This window comes from Lactuca sativa, chromosome 1 (genome assembly GCF_002870075.4).
Source record: "Lactuca sativa cultivar Salinas chromosome 1, Lsat_Salinas_v11, whole genome shotgun sequence".
Lineage (NCBI taxonomy): Eukaryota > Viridiplantae > Streptophyta > Magnoliopsida > Asterales > Asteraceae > Lactuca > Lactuca sativa.
Genome location: NC_056623.2, coordinates 55,893,039 through 55,910,810, shown reverse-complemented (window position 1 = coordinate 55,910,810; position 17,772 = coordinate 55,893,039).

The window sequence follows — 17,772 nt, the reverse complement described above, 5'->3', positions numbered from 1 at the left end:
TACTCATCAAACCATACATGACAATACGTTTTATAACACCAAGTTACTGATGCGTTTTCGTATCACCAATGTATAGCCGACTTGCAAGTTACAACTCATATATCTCTGTTTCAAGATCATAGATATTATCATCTCAGTATTACTCGTGATGAATTCCATGAAGTAATACTCTGAGCGTGGGTTTATCCAATACTCAAATCTCAATTTCTGAGTACTCATGAACGTTGCAGCAAATCTATCGCCATGTCTATCCTTAGATAATCTACAATCCAGTTCATGACAGTCTTGATTCACTACTTACTTCCAAAAGTATGAGCGACTGTGGAGTTTGAATAATCTTATTATTCGGGAAGTCAAAACATGCAAAGTGAAACGCAATAATAATATTAATCCTATATGGCCCCAAAGCTTTTGAGCGTAAATAAAAACACTTTTATTTAAACACCATATTGATTACTCATTATTCATTGCTTATAGTTTCAGAAAATCAACTTATTACTTGAATTATAACCACAATTGTCCCATGCTCCAAGCATGCACACTTTGGTTTCCTATGGTCCATACTTTGTGAAATAAATCAATTGAAAAACCTTTCCAATGATGCTCATTTCACAATTCCCAATCCCTATTATTAGTGTTGGAACACAAGGTTCTTGCAACTACTAGAATATGCTAGATTCTAACATTTTATGCAACGATCCTTTCGCAAAGTCATAGCACAAAAGTCACCAAGACTTGGCCAATGAAATTACAAAGTACTCTATCGGAAATTGTTACAAGATAATTCCATAGACGTGAAGTCTCACATTCAAAGTACATTCCTTTGAACATCCTTCTTGCATAAAAGTTTCTAATCTAGACACAGACTCTCAACATCCAACTCCCAATATGGAGACATTTCCATATTTGCCATATGACAGCTTATTCTTAATAGAATCTTATCTATTCATAATAATGTCAATATAGCCCATTCAGTACTATACTTCTAACTACTCACAAGCGACAAATCCTCAATGAACCTCAGATTTTCCTTTGATAGTTGTTTAATTATTTTAGTCAAAACCGATTCTAGTTCCTTTTTCCCTCTTAATGCCCTAGGCATTTGGAAAATTTTAGAATGGTAAAATATTACAGCATATGCAATCGATCCTATACCCGAAGCGTATTGGACATGATGCATAATGTCTCACATAAAGAAGTGATACTTTATCATCCTTCTGCCATAATATTTTATGTGTCCTGTTCCCACAATTCGATCTATGAAGAGGGATGCTGTGATCATAATCGAATTTGAGAATGCACTATATATCCTTGACTAAATTTATTAACATTTCTCGATCTAAGCTTTAGAATTTTGAAATGAAGTATAATGTTCTCTCCCTTAATTATAGCAAAACAACTTTTCAAACATTACAACTTTGCAAAGTGAATCTTTGTTTTCTATAATTAATATTGCTAACTCGCAATACTTTACCATAATAATCATGCTCCCACTAACATGATGATTATTTTCTTACCAGCATAACACTTATGCTCCCACTAGCTTTGACATGTATTCAGAAAACAATTAAACTTCCAGAGAACAATGCTTATTGAATTCCTTAAGTTCATATTTCTAATACCTAATGCTTTGATAAGCCTTTATCAAAGCTTCTTAAAATCATACACCTTTTCCTTAGAAAGCTCATATGTGTGTCTAGACAAATTCAGAACTTATGTCACTAAGTCCCAAATGTTCAGACTAATTGCCAAATCTCACAATTCGAACTATGGAAAGGGATGCCATAACCATAATCGAATTTGAGCATACAATTTCCACAATTGCTATCTTCTTAAAATCTCTCTTAGTGAAAGCATTTCCTCACAGTCATTTTCATGAAGGAGGTAATCTTATGACACTTAGATTTTGTGGTGTATAAGTTCCTATCCATGTGAATTTGTCAAAACCAAAGTTTGTGACAAATCCAAACTCATATGGACTGAACTTTCTCAATCTCGATTTCTTGCCGCATGGTGACACGAGTGCCCACCATGTCTTCCAAGTGGTTTATCAACTCATCCTTACTTATCAATGTACTTTCCATTCATCAAGGTGCTATGTCTTTATGCATTCACATGAGAACTCATAGAACTCACTTGCATAATTAATTCAACTGGAATGGCATAGAAAAGGAGTATGTCATCCACAATAGGCTATAAACCTCAAGTCGTGTGCTAGTGATGATCGATAAGGTTTATTCTTGATTTGTTCTTGAAACCTTTTTCAAGATCATTAAAACTCCCACTGACCTCTTGACATATACGATTCTCTTGTCAGGAAACTTTCCTCGACAAAACAAATATTCAAGAGTTAGTGTGGTTCTTATCAAGACAAAACACTTCACAAAATTTGTCCTAGTTGGTCACAACTTACAAATTTTTAAATATGCAAGAATAAGAAAACTTTTCCAAATTCCACATTTGATGAGTGTTATAAACCTTCTTGAGACTTGTCACTCAATTCACAATCTTGGAGTATAACTCTAAGACTTGATGTTGGAATGAAGTATGATTGGCTTCTTGATTTTAACCATTTCCACAATTTTCGATTCCTCTGCAAATGTACTAAGACTTACTCAGAGGATCAATTGATATATGGTTCCTAATCATTAATACTTATCATAAAACACAATAAAAGTTACTCTCCATTCTTCTTAGAATAGAGATACTTTTATCTTTCTGCCTACTTGATTCTTCTTATTCGTTCTGCCATTGATTGAAACTCTTTCAATCAACTCAGAATTATATTTAATCTTTTAAGCATAACCATATTCACTAAACTTTAGTAAATTATGACGAATATCTTTATCACTCTCGTGGTGGACTGGATCAATGTACAACCTAGTGTACTCGATCTCCTAGTCCTTCTCTTGACACTTTGTCAAAGAATTAGTCTAATTTCCAAATATGAAGTTTCTCATTCATCACGCAATCAAGTCACATGACTCCAAGTTCTTGTCCAATTGAAGCTTAGGCGATGAGAATCTTTCCTCATTTGGCAAATTCTCGACATTTCCACAAATTACATAATTAAGAATCAAATCCATTATTGATAACAATACACAAACATCAATTTTTCATAACGACTTCATTGCAAGGATATATAAAATTATTCAAACCAAAAATTTTATTTTATTCATAAAAGCAGCGGAAAACCTGTCCTTACAATGCAAAATCAACTGAAAAACTATGTATTTATTCCTAACAAATCTATCATAACTTTCTAAGCTCAAAATCTGATCTTCGAATCCATGCGACGGTGATCCATTTCTTCGTGATCAGACTCATCTTGCTTTTCCATCAAGCTTCCTCTCTTTTCTCTGATCCTGCAAAACATTCAAATGTAATCTTATCACATTATGTATTAAGAATCAATGAATAGGAACTTGATGGAGTTAGATAGTGGATTTTATACCCAAGGAGGAGTCATAACACTAGACTCTCCCATCTCTTAGATCTCTCAGGTAGATAGGGCAGCTTCGTCTCCAATGCCCCTTCTCTTGGCAATAAAAGCAAATGGGCTCTTTTGGAATGACACAAGGAACAATCTTAGAGTTTACCTTTTCTAGATCTCCAATGTCATCATTTTCAATGCCCCTTGAAGTTTGGGAGTTTGATTCACCAGAAAAATTTGCTTGATCAGCACGCCAAATCATTGCTGATTCAACAGCTATAAGCAAATAGGTGAGATCAATGAGGGTCATGACGTGATCCATCATATAGTACTCTCTAACGAACTCACTATATGATTCAGGAAGTGACTGAAGAACCCAGTCAACAGCCAACTCACTTGAAATCTCGACACCAAACATGCTTAACCTATCAATGTGTGACTTCATCTCTAAGACGTGTGCACACACAGGTTTCCCATCTTCATGTTTACTTGCCAAAAGGGCTTGAGTGAGCTTGAACTTTTCAAGCCTTCGAACTTGTGGATTTGGGAGAACAACGGTAGGAGGTGGAGGAAGTGGAATCAAGTTAGTCCACATGGTAGGGATTGATCTTTCACCTTCATAGTGGAACAAACCTTGAGCAGGAATACTTTTTCCTTTAGATTCGGGAAGACCATGGTTAGATTCAGACATCTTCAAAAATGGGAGAAAATTCAAGTTAGTTGATAAGAATCCTTGATGTAACACCCAAAAGAAACATCGAGGCTAGGATCCAACACAACATTCCACAAATTGGAAGAGGGATGCCGTAATCCAATTTGCAGAATATTTGAAGGTAGGTAAATGACGATTTACCAATTTCCACCATGAAAAACGAAAAAGAAGGTTAAGTTTTAAATGTATTAGAAACTCCTAGATTCTTTGAGATACATTGAAACTATTCAATGGCATGTTTTAATCTCGGATTATGCTCTTCTATTTGTGACTGGGATGCCGAGGATCACAAACAAGATGTGAATAACCATGCAAATGTGTTTGGTAACCTCATTTTCTTTATCATTAACTATTGATGTGCCGGTAAACCACACACGCTCCATCAAAATGACAATTATGAGATACCCATTACTACTCTTTATTAGTACCTTTTAGTGTGCCGGTTAACCACACACGCTCCACTAACGACCAATAAAGCATTATGTGCAATTTCATGGATTAGCATACTTTTCACATTTTTTCTAAAGTAACTAGAGTTGGGATTTTATAAAATAATGTTCTAGTACTTTCTTTAATAACATTATACTTTTAATGAGATGTAGTTGTCCTATCAAATCCGTTCTGCTAACGACCCTCCACTAATCAAGGAAGCGGTGGGTGAGAGTGGACACCCATTCAACTACCATTTTATAGGCAGTTTCCTTATACCCCCCTTATAGATTAGCTTCGTGAATGAGGCATACTAGCGATTTGACTGACCATATTCTTATACATATATTAATATTTAACTTTTAATTATAATATACATATAAGGTGTGTTTTAAAACATTTTAAAAACTCCAAGGGTTTATATAAATTTTTTTTCGAAATTTAAACTATTAAATTTTAAATTTAAGTAAACCAATTAATTAGATTTAATATTTATCTATTAATTAACTTTTAGTTAATTTATTAAATCTTTTAAGGATTATCTAATTAAATTAAACAATTAACTTAATCCTAATCCATATCCCTTCTAGATTTCGAAAATATGGGGATAGGATAATTTCCTTATTTATCTCAATTATCAAATAAGGCAACTATTATCCAAAACAAAGAAACCTTAAAAGGGGGAGCATATTTCGAAATTACAAGGGGAGGAGGCTAGGGTTTTGGAAACCCTAACCCTAATTTCGACTAGGGCTCATGGAGGCTAGGGTTTTCGAAAACCCTTTGCACCAAAACCCTAAAATCGAAAATTTTGGCCTTTAGGGTTTAATGGCTATAAGCCCTAATTTGCAATTCAACTATTATAGCAATTCAATTTAAAACAACAATGGCTCTGATACCACTGATGGGTTTAAGGTAAAACAAATAAACTAGAAAAACAATTCCTAAGTTCACATGCAACCTACTTTGGATCTATGTTTTATCTATTGAACATACAACTTTGAATTGCAAAACAAGAACCCTAGAGGAGAGAGGCTAATATCAAAATTAACAAACTAGGGTTTAGTAATTACATACCTTTCAATTGTTATAATAAATAGTTGATAATTCCCTTGATCTTGATCTTGATCTTCTTGGAAGCTTAGCACCACAAGTGTAATGCCTCTAATGGAATCACACCCAAACTAGCAAGAAGGAAAGTAGAAGGAGAGAGAGGGAGTATGCAATTTTCGTCCCTAAGGGTTTCTTCCAAAGAAAGAGTGACCAAAATGTGAACCAGGAGGCTCCTTATATAGTTGAGGGATCTAGGGTTTAGGAAAAACCCTAATGCTCCTTGCTTAGGGCCTAAGCAAAGCCAAAGGCCTTATCCAAGCCCCCTTGGACGAAATCCTTAGGGTTTTCCCCTATAGATTTCGTCCACCTCCTTCCAAGGAGGTTCTGGAGCCTTCCACTCAACTATTAGATAATTGCAAACTAGTCCCTGCACTTTATAATTAATTCTTTTAACCCCAAAATTAATTCTAATTAATTTCTGGCTAACAATTAATTAAACAAAATGATTTCTTATTAATATATTAATCTTTTAACATATTAATAAATTCATTTATATTAATTTATTAATCTTATAATAAATTAATATCTCTCCTTTCATAATTTCCTTGTCCGGTTGCTAGGTTTGAGGGCAACCCAAAAGGACTGTGCTGCTATCAATTCAAGTACATACTAATTATAGTTATGGGCTTAGACACCTAATCCAACAAAAACACACTGCAAACCCCTTGGGGCAGTCCTTGGCCATATGCCCCTCCTTGCCACACTTGTAGCAAGATCCCGCTCTGCAGACTCCATCATGACCCTTGCCACACTTCCCACAAGTGCGGCCCTTCTGGCTCCATGGTTTGGGATCAGCGGGCTTGGCCCGCTTGGCCACCGGCTGAGACTGTGCCGGTCGCCGATCCCTCCCCTGAGACTCCGCCTCCTCCCTGGCCTGAGTCTCTAGCTCAATCTCCCTCTTCCGGGCATTTTCCTGAAGCTCCGCAAATGTCCGGTACGAGGATTCGCCGCGAACTCCCGAATATCCCGCCACAAAATGCTCAAATAACGACTCATACGTGCCTGCTCCGTAGACACGTGCTCAGGGCAGAACATCGCCCTCTCATGGAACATCCTGGTAATCACCGTAACAGACTCAGTACCCTGCTTGAGGGTCAGAAACTCCTGGGCCAAACGCTCCCTCTCCACCTGGGGAACGTACTCATCTCGAAACATGGTAGTGAACCTCTCCCAGGTCACTGCCGCAAGCTCAGCAGGCGTAAAATGCACCGTCACAAACTTCCACCAGTCCTTCGCTCCCAAGCGAAGCTGGTTTAGCGCAAACCGAACCTTCAAATGCTCAGGAGATGAGCAAGTGAAGAAACACCCCTCTATATCAGATATCCACCTCATAGCTGCCACTGGATCCTGGGTCCCATCAAACTCTGGTGGTTTTGTGTTGCTGAACTCCCGGAACAACAACGCATCACCACCTTGCGGCCTCGCGGCAGCAATCGTTGTGGTGGCTGCTGCAACAGCAGCCTCAGAAAGAGCGGCATAACGCTCGTCAAAGGTCTCAATCAGCGTGGTCTTTATAGACCCAAGCATCTCCGGTATCTCTGCCCTGATGGCCGCAGCCACCTCCTCATGGATGATCCGGCGGATCTCCTCATCACTGGTACCACTGCTCTCAGGCATCAAGCGTGTCCTCACCATGATCTACCTCTGAAATACAACATACGATAAATTAGAACCCATATGAGCATACTCACACTCGTCAACTCTTTCCTCCTTGATCCTTGGTATTCCAAAGATTCTTACTTGGGCTGTACACCGCTCCGGTGCTTTCAGTAGTACGGGCCCAATACTACTCTCCACACCGTATCAGAATATACCCTAAGTCCTCCTCTTTGGATCCCAAATTCCAAGTACTCTATCATGCATAGACCTCCCTCTAATAGATCTCTCACAAGCCCTTCGCTGCTACCTACTCACTCTCAAGCATCTCATAGCAGCTCACCTCTTCCTAGGCTAAGGTATCACAAATCAGGCCACTCTAGTCCTAATAGGAATACCTAGCCTACTCTAGCATGCGGATACATCATATCAATATCAATATCACATAACATAAGGGTATTTTGGGAAATCACCGTTCGGGTGCGGACTGATCGTACACACAACTCTACTCTGCGTTTTTCAAAATCTTTTATTCTTTTTGAAAATACTTCTCAAATCCTCAGTTTGAGTTCAAATACGCCTGAAGGTGTACTCGAATCCCTCAAACCAAGGCTTTGACACCAACTTGTAACACCGTGAATTTCAAAATAATTTTTCACAAATTATAAAAACATTTCTCATTTAATTTTCATAAAAACATTAAGTTAAAATCCCAATTCACATCATACAAATCCCAAGATCATATATATATATATATATATATATATATATATATATATATATATATATATATCAAAAATCCCATGCGTGTGTACAGATCAAGCCGGCGCCTTCCCACGGTCATCACTAGTACCTGAAACAAACAACACTAACACTGTAAGCACAAAGCTTAGTGAGTTCCCCAAAATACCACATAAACATATATTAGCCACTCGAGGCTATAACTCTATGGGTCCGTGCACCCAAGCTCTGTGAACCCTTAGGTTCTAACTCTGGGAACCTTCCGGTTCCAACTCTATAAACATGCACAACATAAATCACATAGACATCATGCAGTACAACACATAGCATACACATAACATACACATACTCTGACACATAAATCTGATTACCTACTCAAGGTAAAGTATAGTGAGAAGACTCACCTCGGGTATCTCGATAACTCGCGAATCCTGGAAATCACTCGTGCTCGATCCCCCGAGCTATAATCCTCCTATAACATCATATATCTCTTAATTAACACTTTTACCACTAAGGTTGACTACCCCTATCAAGTCAACACCGGTCAACTCTGGTCAACGGTCAACGGTCAACGGTGACCGGACTCGGCGAGTGCACTAGGGCGACTCGGCGAGTCTAGGCGTTTTCACCAACTCTCTAGGATTCCCTTTTTGACACGTCGAGTATTCCCCTGACTCGATGAGTTCCACCTGGTATGAATTGCGGGGCCACCGCGACTCAACTCGCCGAGTCTCAAGAACAACTCGGCGAGTTCTAGTTCGACTCAATCCACCTGTCAACCCTCTCTAACTCTCCCTGACTCACTGAGTCAACTCATAACTCGGCTAGACCACTCACTGAGTGGTTAAGGTCAATCTTCATGCTACTCGCCGAGTCTGTTCTTCAGACTCGGCAAGTCCATGCCATGCATCAACTCAAACTTGCTTCTGAGGTCAGATCCGCTCCAACAACTCATAGATCTGGCCCTCCTAAGCTTATTTATCACGTAAAGTCCACATCTTGGTGCTCATAACACACCCCATGACTCATAAATGGTGTTTTGACCTTAAGCACAAAGACCCCAATCCAAAACCCCCATGGATTCATAAAAAGCTTGGGCAAAGGGACACTCTGGACCTCCAAAGGTCCAGATCTAGAACCTAACTCGCTTAAGGGACCAAGGAAGCACTAGATCTAGCCACAAAAGGGCTCAATAAGCCCTAAATCAATATAAACATCAACATAACAGAGAATAGCTCGAAGGTAGTACCTCAAATGTGATGTTTCTGGACCTCAAATCTTCAGGAAGTGGCTCCTCTTGATTCCCCCTTAGCTATTGCTTCCTTTCCCTTGCAATATAACACCTCCAAGGTCAATAATGGCTCATTGCTTTGCTCCAAACGCTCAAACTCGCTAGGGTTTCACTCAGGGGTCTGGTGAGCACAAATGACGGCCTTAAGGCCCTTTAAATAGGTCCCAAACCCGAGAAATTAGGGTTTCATTAAACAGCACGGACTCGCCGAGTCCAGACCTTGGACTCGCCGAGTCCAGGCGTGAACCCGCGTCCAGAACCGCGATCCTACTCGGCGAGTTTGAGCTCCAACTCGCCGAGTCCCCTCACAAAACACCAAAAACATAAGCATAAAAGATACCTGGAAATCCGGGCTGTTATAATAGAAAGTGATAGAATCGTAATATGATGCCAGTCATCTTCGACATCAATGAGATATTATCTTCTTCTAGTAATCTAGTAAGTATTTTTACAATTAATCTAGGATTCTTCATATATATATATATATATATATATATATATATATATATATATATATATATATATATATATATATATATATATATATATATATATCTTTGATTATGTCTATAAAATCCACCGGTTATAGTTTAATGAAAATTTATGTAGTTGAGATAATCCTCATATTTCATGGATAATTATGTCATGTAAAATGGTCCAGTAACCACAGTATACTGGATTATGTGTAAAGGAAATAGGGACACTCCATAACAATATGGTCATTAAGATTGAAATTATCTACTCTAATAAATGAAGGTTATTTTTACACATGTCACACTCTCATTCAATTTGTCAAATGCCATTTTGTAGTTACTAGGTGTGAGACCCATGTAGTACACGAGTTGATTGAAAAAAGCTAAATATCAAGGGGTATACAACAATCATTTTTAAAGTAAAATTTTGAAATAAATACAAACGAAATAATGGATAGGTACGTAATTCAATCTATACGGTTGGCAATATATTTATATTCAAAAGTCATTACTTGACCATAATGACTTTTATATCCTTCAACAGATTGCAACAAAAGGAGAAAAAAATTGTACAACTACAACTCAAGGAACTCACACCACTTGTTGAAACAACTTATGATGAATTCAAGCCACCATGCTAACTCCTAATAGTACAACAGCCTAGCCCCAATAAAGCACTCGAATATTAATAAATATGACAACAAAACAACCACCAAGACCAGTAAATTTTCAGAATTCACCAACAACCATCCATGAGCCATAAACATAGCTAAAAGCTTTCAACGGTCAACATATATACCAAGATTTTCAAAAATTCCAGCAACAACTTGGATATTAAAGGAAAACTCCATAAATATATTGCACTTTAAGAGATTTCATTTCCACACCTCTATAGTAGCAATTCTTTAGTTTTTAAAATAAAGTCACATTTCCATGTTTCTTGATTGAGGATCCACCAATGATCATCAATCAACACAATGAATACTCTGAGTAATTTTTCGGTTCCAATACCTCTAATATATCAAATGCTTCATATGTTTCTGATCTGATCAAAAATGCATTGTGGTATTTGAAAAATAAATCAAAATAACATTATTAGGAATCTGAAAGCATCAATGTTTGATTACAAATACCCAAATTCCTCAAGTCCCAGAAATAATAAATAAAAAATTTATTCCTAGCCATATAACATTGTTAAATTGAGGCTTATAAACGTCTACTTCTCAAACATGAAAGTTAATTTTAAGAAAACCATAGTAAATAAGCTATAAGAATTACCTAATTTTAATATTTATCTTCATATATATAGAGATCTATTTTAACCTATTATTCTCATCAATTAGGAAACATAGTTATACATACTTTTAACAACCAATAAAAGGGGACAACGTAGAAAAACAAACATAAATTTGTAAGGGTGATTCTGATTTTAAATCCAAAACATTGTATTTTGAAATATCTACCCAATTATCCATCTTAATAACGTTCCTTTTTAAGGGAAAATCCCCTCCAAAGTCCAACATTTCAGATAAAATTCCATTACATTTCATATATTCCATTACATTTCATATAAAAGTTCATAATGTTAAAGAAAATAAGCTTGAAAGTGCTCAATTCAAATTTCCATATGGAATTTACATGTTTACCATTTCCTTGTAATTTTTTTCAACTAAAAGATGAAATATCGAAAAACATGCTCTCAAAAACTCAACCATCGTGTTTGTCTTGTCATACCAAATTTCCATGTTCTGACTACTTCGTAAACTCGTATTTTCATAATTTTACCCTTTAGTAGAAGAATTGCAAGGCTAGAAAGATTGCCTACAACCATAATGTTATTAACTTTTTCATAGACATTGTTAATCTTCTTCTTGATGTCTTTAACATATTCTTTTTAACCGATCCTATTGAAAAGCATATTATGGTCTATTGAGAAATTTTTATAAAAATTGTTTTATGATCAAGCTATATAAATTACTCACTTTAACATATTCTTCTATTGGGCCACCACTTTGGCGTGTTCTGAACTCCTCAAAATAGAGGGTATGTAATCATATTAATTTATCTAATCATACACAAATGCATATTTAAAAGCTCTATACAAGACCTTCAGGTTAACTAACACCAATCATAAATAGATCATTTCGTCCCTTATCTTTTGTCTTCTTTTCTTCCCCTTTCCTATCCCTTCAAACAAAAAACAAAAAATTAAAACCATAGTATACAAAAAAAAATCAATTGATCAATTAGTTACAAAAAATTCACCAAGTTACTCTTCAAAACCAGACATTTTTCCCTTCTTTGATGATGTGGCATGCAACAAATGCAAATGAAAAATATGATGGCGTGGAAGCTATATTTAAACACCCAGAACCAGTCATAACTCATAAGCCAACCATATGTGAGCTTAAACTTGACATATCCCCTTCTTCTACATTAGGTGGAAGGTTAGAGTATCATATTAAATGACATTTTTATCATCCATGAGAACAACCTAAAGCAAATCTTCTTCGTTTCAATAATAGGAAACAGGACAAAAGTAAGAAAAAACAAAACATCCAAACATCATTTCATGAGCCACATCAATAACATGAATCCATTAACCATGTCAGTATTGTCATTATACTTAAAAGTTACAACTTTCCTCCTTGTTATAAAAACATTACGGTTGGAGTCTTTCGTAGATTATGTAAGCTTAAAAAATGTGGGTCATCGCTTCACAATTGCATGACTCCTAATGAAGTTTACACCAAATTTTTTTGCATTATATGCATCCTCAAAATTAAATAGTCCCAACCTTGAACATATTAGAGCATTAAGATATGATAAGAATTCATCCTTGACAAAATAGTATGCCAAAAAGTGATCAAAAAGTGTACTCGTATTGTTAGGTGTTCCAAAAAAGTGATGACTACCATGCCATTGCTTTTCTAACATTCATGACTTAAATTGTGTTCAAGGTTTATAAGATGAAGTGAAAAAAATTAGATTTGTATACATTGAAAGGAGCATACCTGTGAAATTTAAAGTGAGCGTTTTAGAAGCATGGTGTATATGTTCAATGCAAGGTGAGAACGAAAACAATAATCTATTGTGTTTCACCATTAGTCCAACAAAATAGATGGCAAGATAAGGTTGAGGTAGATAAAAAAAACGCAACATCTACCCAACAAATTAAATATTTTAGAATCCCCTCACCATGTCTGACTCCCGATCAAATTACTCAAATCTTGTCCTCTTAAAATCTCTCTGTTGCAAAACAACAACAACAACAACAACAACAACAACAACAACAACAATAATAATAATAATAATAATAATAATAATAATAATAATAATAATAATAATATATAGGATCAATTAATGTGAAGAATATGGTGGTAGATGCAACTTGCAAACACTCACACACACACACACACACACACACACACACACACACACACACACACACACACATATATATATATATATATATATATATATATATATATATATATATATATATATATATATGGTCATATTATCTTAAGAATATAGTGGTAGATGCGACTTATACGAATGAAATATAAAGTTTAAGTAATTAATTTTATTGATTATAAGAATGGAACTGGAAACGCCTTTTGTAGCATAAGTTATGTAATAAAAGGATTGACAAATTTTTATTTGTCGAACAATTGGCAACCCAAATGAATATAATATGATGAAATGGGGATTCAACAGTTAAGTATAGTCCAGATAAACATTTTATTTACATTTTCTTTATCAGAGATAATTCTATTGGGATTAAACTCTTTATTTCTTATGAATGAACAAAAAAATCAGAATATGAAGTAAAAACAAACAGTGATTCGAGTTAGCATATCATTTCATTAAGATCCTCGCAATGTAAATTTTGAAGAATGTCACAGAATCTTAAAATTCAACAACCAATAACAAAATTAAGCATCATAAAGAAAATTAAACACATAAACAATAAAAGCAAACAACATGGTGGCGTCGGCGAGGATGATTATGCAGAAAAAACGACTTCAAAATAAGGACAGGTAATATTGATATTGAAAGGAAAAAATGCATTAAATAGTAACACATATCTACATAATTTTGGAAATGATTATATTATATGAGAAATCGTTTCTTTGAATGATTGATACAATATCATAATGTATGAAGAACATAATGTATGAAGAACATAATCATGAGAAATCGAAATTGACATCTTTGAAAACTTTATAAATGACTTTGAATATTGCCAATATAGACTGAATTTATGTATTTACCATTAGAAAGAAAGCAATTATCGAGGCATTATTTATGACATTTATTCTTATTTATTTTGAGATTGATTTTCCATAAATAATTGAATAAGTTGTCAATTAAAATATGTTGAAACAAATCAGAAATTTACATGTGGAAAATACATTAAATCAAAAATGCTTAGAAATTGTCATGTGTCCAAATGAAAGCGAAGATAACGGGTGGCAAAATGATCCTTATTTATTAAGTAGGATTTCGAATTAATATCTTTTCCACATGTCATTTTATGGGTTTTTCTATTTTATTAAATTCTGCATAATATTGTAATGTAATAATTATAATAAATGAATATCAATTTCATTAATGGACTTGCCTTTTTATTTCAAAATTTCAAAATTAATGTTTATTGGTTTATTTTGTTTATTCATTTAAATTTAAAAGAAAAAACAATTTTAATCGTTCATTATTTTTTTTATTTTCTTATAAATCAAAAACTTTTAAATATTTAGATTTATTTATTTATTTATTTTAATTAACTCATGTAATACATGAATCTTACACCTAGTGGCGAATCTAGAACAAAAGTTCAGTGGTAGCACAATCTTTTTACGACATAATATACAATATGATTTTTTTTAGGTTTGCGTTTTTTGGGTTCAAGTTAAACGAGTTCGAAATTTCGAGACTTTTACATAAACAATTTGTGTTACTGTGAAAGTACATGTTAATGTCAGTGGACATCTAATTTAAAAATATAGGCAGTGGAAACCTAATTTCAAGTGTTAAACATGAAGTTTGGATTCTGATTTTCTTAAAATCAATGCAATTGAAACCTAAATACGTGTTAATTTTAGTGGAATCCTAGTAAAGCGGTCCAATACAAAACTGATGTCTAACTTCAAAGAAAAAAAAATGAAAACTTGTTTCAAGATTTGGATTTTGGAGGTTGGGATCTCTAAACATTCAATGTTTTTTTCTGTGTGTTCTTTGTTCTTCCATCGCATGCTTATAGTGAATCGTCTTCTTTCATGGTAGGCAGCATCAATTTTGTATTATTGTTGGTTGATTTGTGTCATGATTTTCATCGGTCCTTCCGCTCCTTCAATTTCAACGACATCTTTTGACAACCCAAATAATTCACAATTAGGCTTCTAGCCTTTTGGATTTGGAGTTTAAACATTGGTATAAACAAACTATGGGATATCATAAAGTTCTCCAACAACTTAAACTAAAGCAAAAAAAAAAAAATATACTAATTGGGATTTTTAATTGGGATTTTTTGAGGGATAACCTATGCTACTCCAGGCTCCAACATAGCTCCTCCAATGCTTACACCTAGTATTGTTTTATATTATGTAAACATTAGGTTAGCTTCTACATAAGCGGCCGATCTCGTTATACAAGGATGAGATATAAGATATCCCGATAAGCGAAATTTTTTTTAGGGTGTATCGCAATTATGGTTTTGAGCATGTTATATATCCACATATTTGTACTATTGTAATTCGTTATGCTTATTTTAGTTGTAAATTTGTAATTAATAGTGAAATATATATATATATATATATATATATATATATATATATATATATATATATATATATATATATATATATATATATATATATGGGAGGGTTAATGCGAAAATGCAAATAATTTGCGAAAACGCGAAAACAAGAAAAAACTATGAGATTTTGCCACCTCAACCTTATATTTTGGACAAAAAGTCATCCAAACTTTGAACTACATGATGATAATAGATTACACATGAGAAATTATTTCATAGTAGCAAAATATGAGTTTTGATATTTTTATTACGAAAACATAAATTTAAAAGTGGTCAAGAACGTGAAAAAAATAGTTGATAAAATGTCTTTAAATCTATATTATCATAAAACAATCCAATATAAACTTATTATCATTAATTTATTGTTAATAAATTTAATTTTTATAGTACTTGTGTTTGATTTTTATAAGATAAAATATGTTTTCGTGTTTTCACATGATATTTATGTTTTCTCATGATCCTATATATATATATATATATATATATATATATATATATATATATATATATATATATATATATATATATATATATATATATATATATATATGTTCAGGTTCATTTGAGACCATTCTAATTTTGTGAGACCGTGAGACAAAATCTAAAAATAATTTTAAAATGCAAAATAAATGGAAAAATCCATAAATTCTTTTTTTAAATATAATTTTCGGAACTTGAATTAACTAAAAAAAATAAAATAAATAAAATAAAATCCCGTTTTTTTTTTTTTTTTTTTTTTTGAAAAATACGTGAAATATTCTAATAGAATATTACACTGACATATTCTAAAAAATAATTTTAAAATGCAAAATAAATGGAAAAATCTAAAAATTCTTTTTTTAAATATTATTTTCGGAACTTGAATTAACTAAAAAGAAATCCATTTTTTTTGAAAAATACGTGAAATATTCTAATTGAATATTACACTGTACATATTTTAAAAAATAATTTTAAAATGCAAAATAAATGGAAAAATCCAAAAAAAAAATTAAATATTATTTTCGGAACTTGAATTAATTAAAAAATGTGTCTCACAGTCTCACAAAATTAGGCCCTCTCAGATGAACCTAACCATATATATATATATATATATATATATATATATATATATATATATATATATATATATATATATATATATATATATATATATATATATATATATATATATATATATATATATATATATATATATATATTAAATTGTCCTTTTACTCCGTGTGCAAAAAACTAAACTAATTTAATGAACATTTAAAATAAGATAATTGGTCAAGTGGATACGTGTTAGTGGTTGAGAATTTAGTTTGTCAAAATAAAATGTTTTCTATGTTAAATTTAATTTAGAAAACGTTTATTTGTGAGAAACCATCATAGTGATGCGTCATTATATTTACGAGAATGCGGGCTTAAGTTTGGTACCAACTTTTTCCATTGTTAATCGTACACCACATTGATGGTACCGGGCCCCTTCGTCCATTGGACCTTGAATGCAAAATTACTGTGGACTTTAAGTTTATGAAAATGGGCAAGTGAACTTAGAAGGATAGTTTTATTATTAGAATAGTAATAGCGAACCTATTAAAAATATACCCATTAAAGGTATTGTTCTAACTTGTGGAATTTGAATATCATTGCTTATATAATAAAAGGTACTCAAAATTTTGCAGAAATATGGGATTGGTGGTTAACGTGTTTGAATAATAATAGCATATGTTTTAAACTAGTGGGGATGCATTGCACTCGTTGCGGTGATTTATTAATCTTATTTTCAGCTGATCAAACCTGATACAAAATGTTGGTATAGAGCAAATTAAAAAGGAAAATAATAATAATAATAAGACCTCAAGAACTCTAAACTAAGACCGAGCATTTATTAAAACATTTTGCCACTAAGCCACGCTCTCTATGTGGTTTTTGAAGCAACAAAAAAAAGTATAAAGATACCCTTAATATATTTCCTAAACAATAAGTAAGTTGATTTTTTAACAAAGTTAGTGAGAATGATCGTTTTTGAAAGATCTATACACATAGGTACCGGTGGTGTGACCAAAAGTGAACTTGGACTGAACTTGTAACTTTCATTATTACATGTGGACTAGTTATGATATATTCTCTTATATAAGGACCATTTCGATAATCTTGCTATTACATCGGGACTATTAT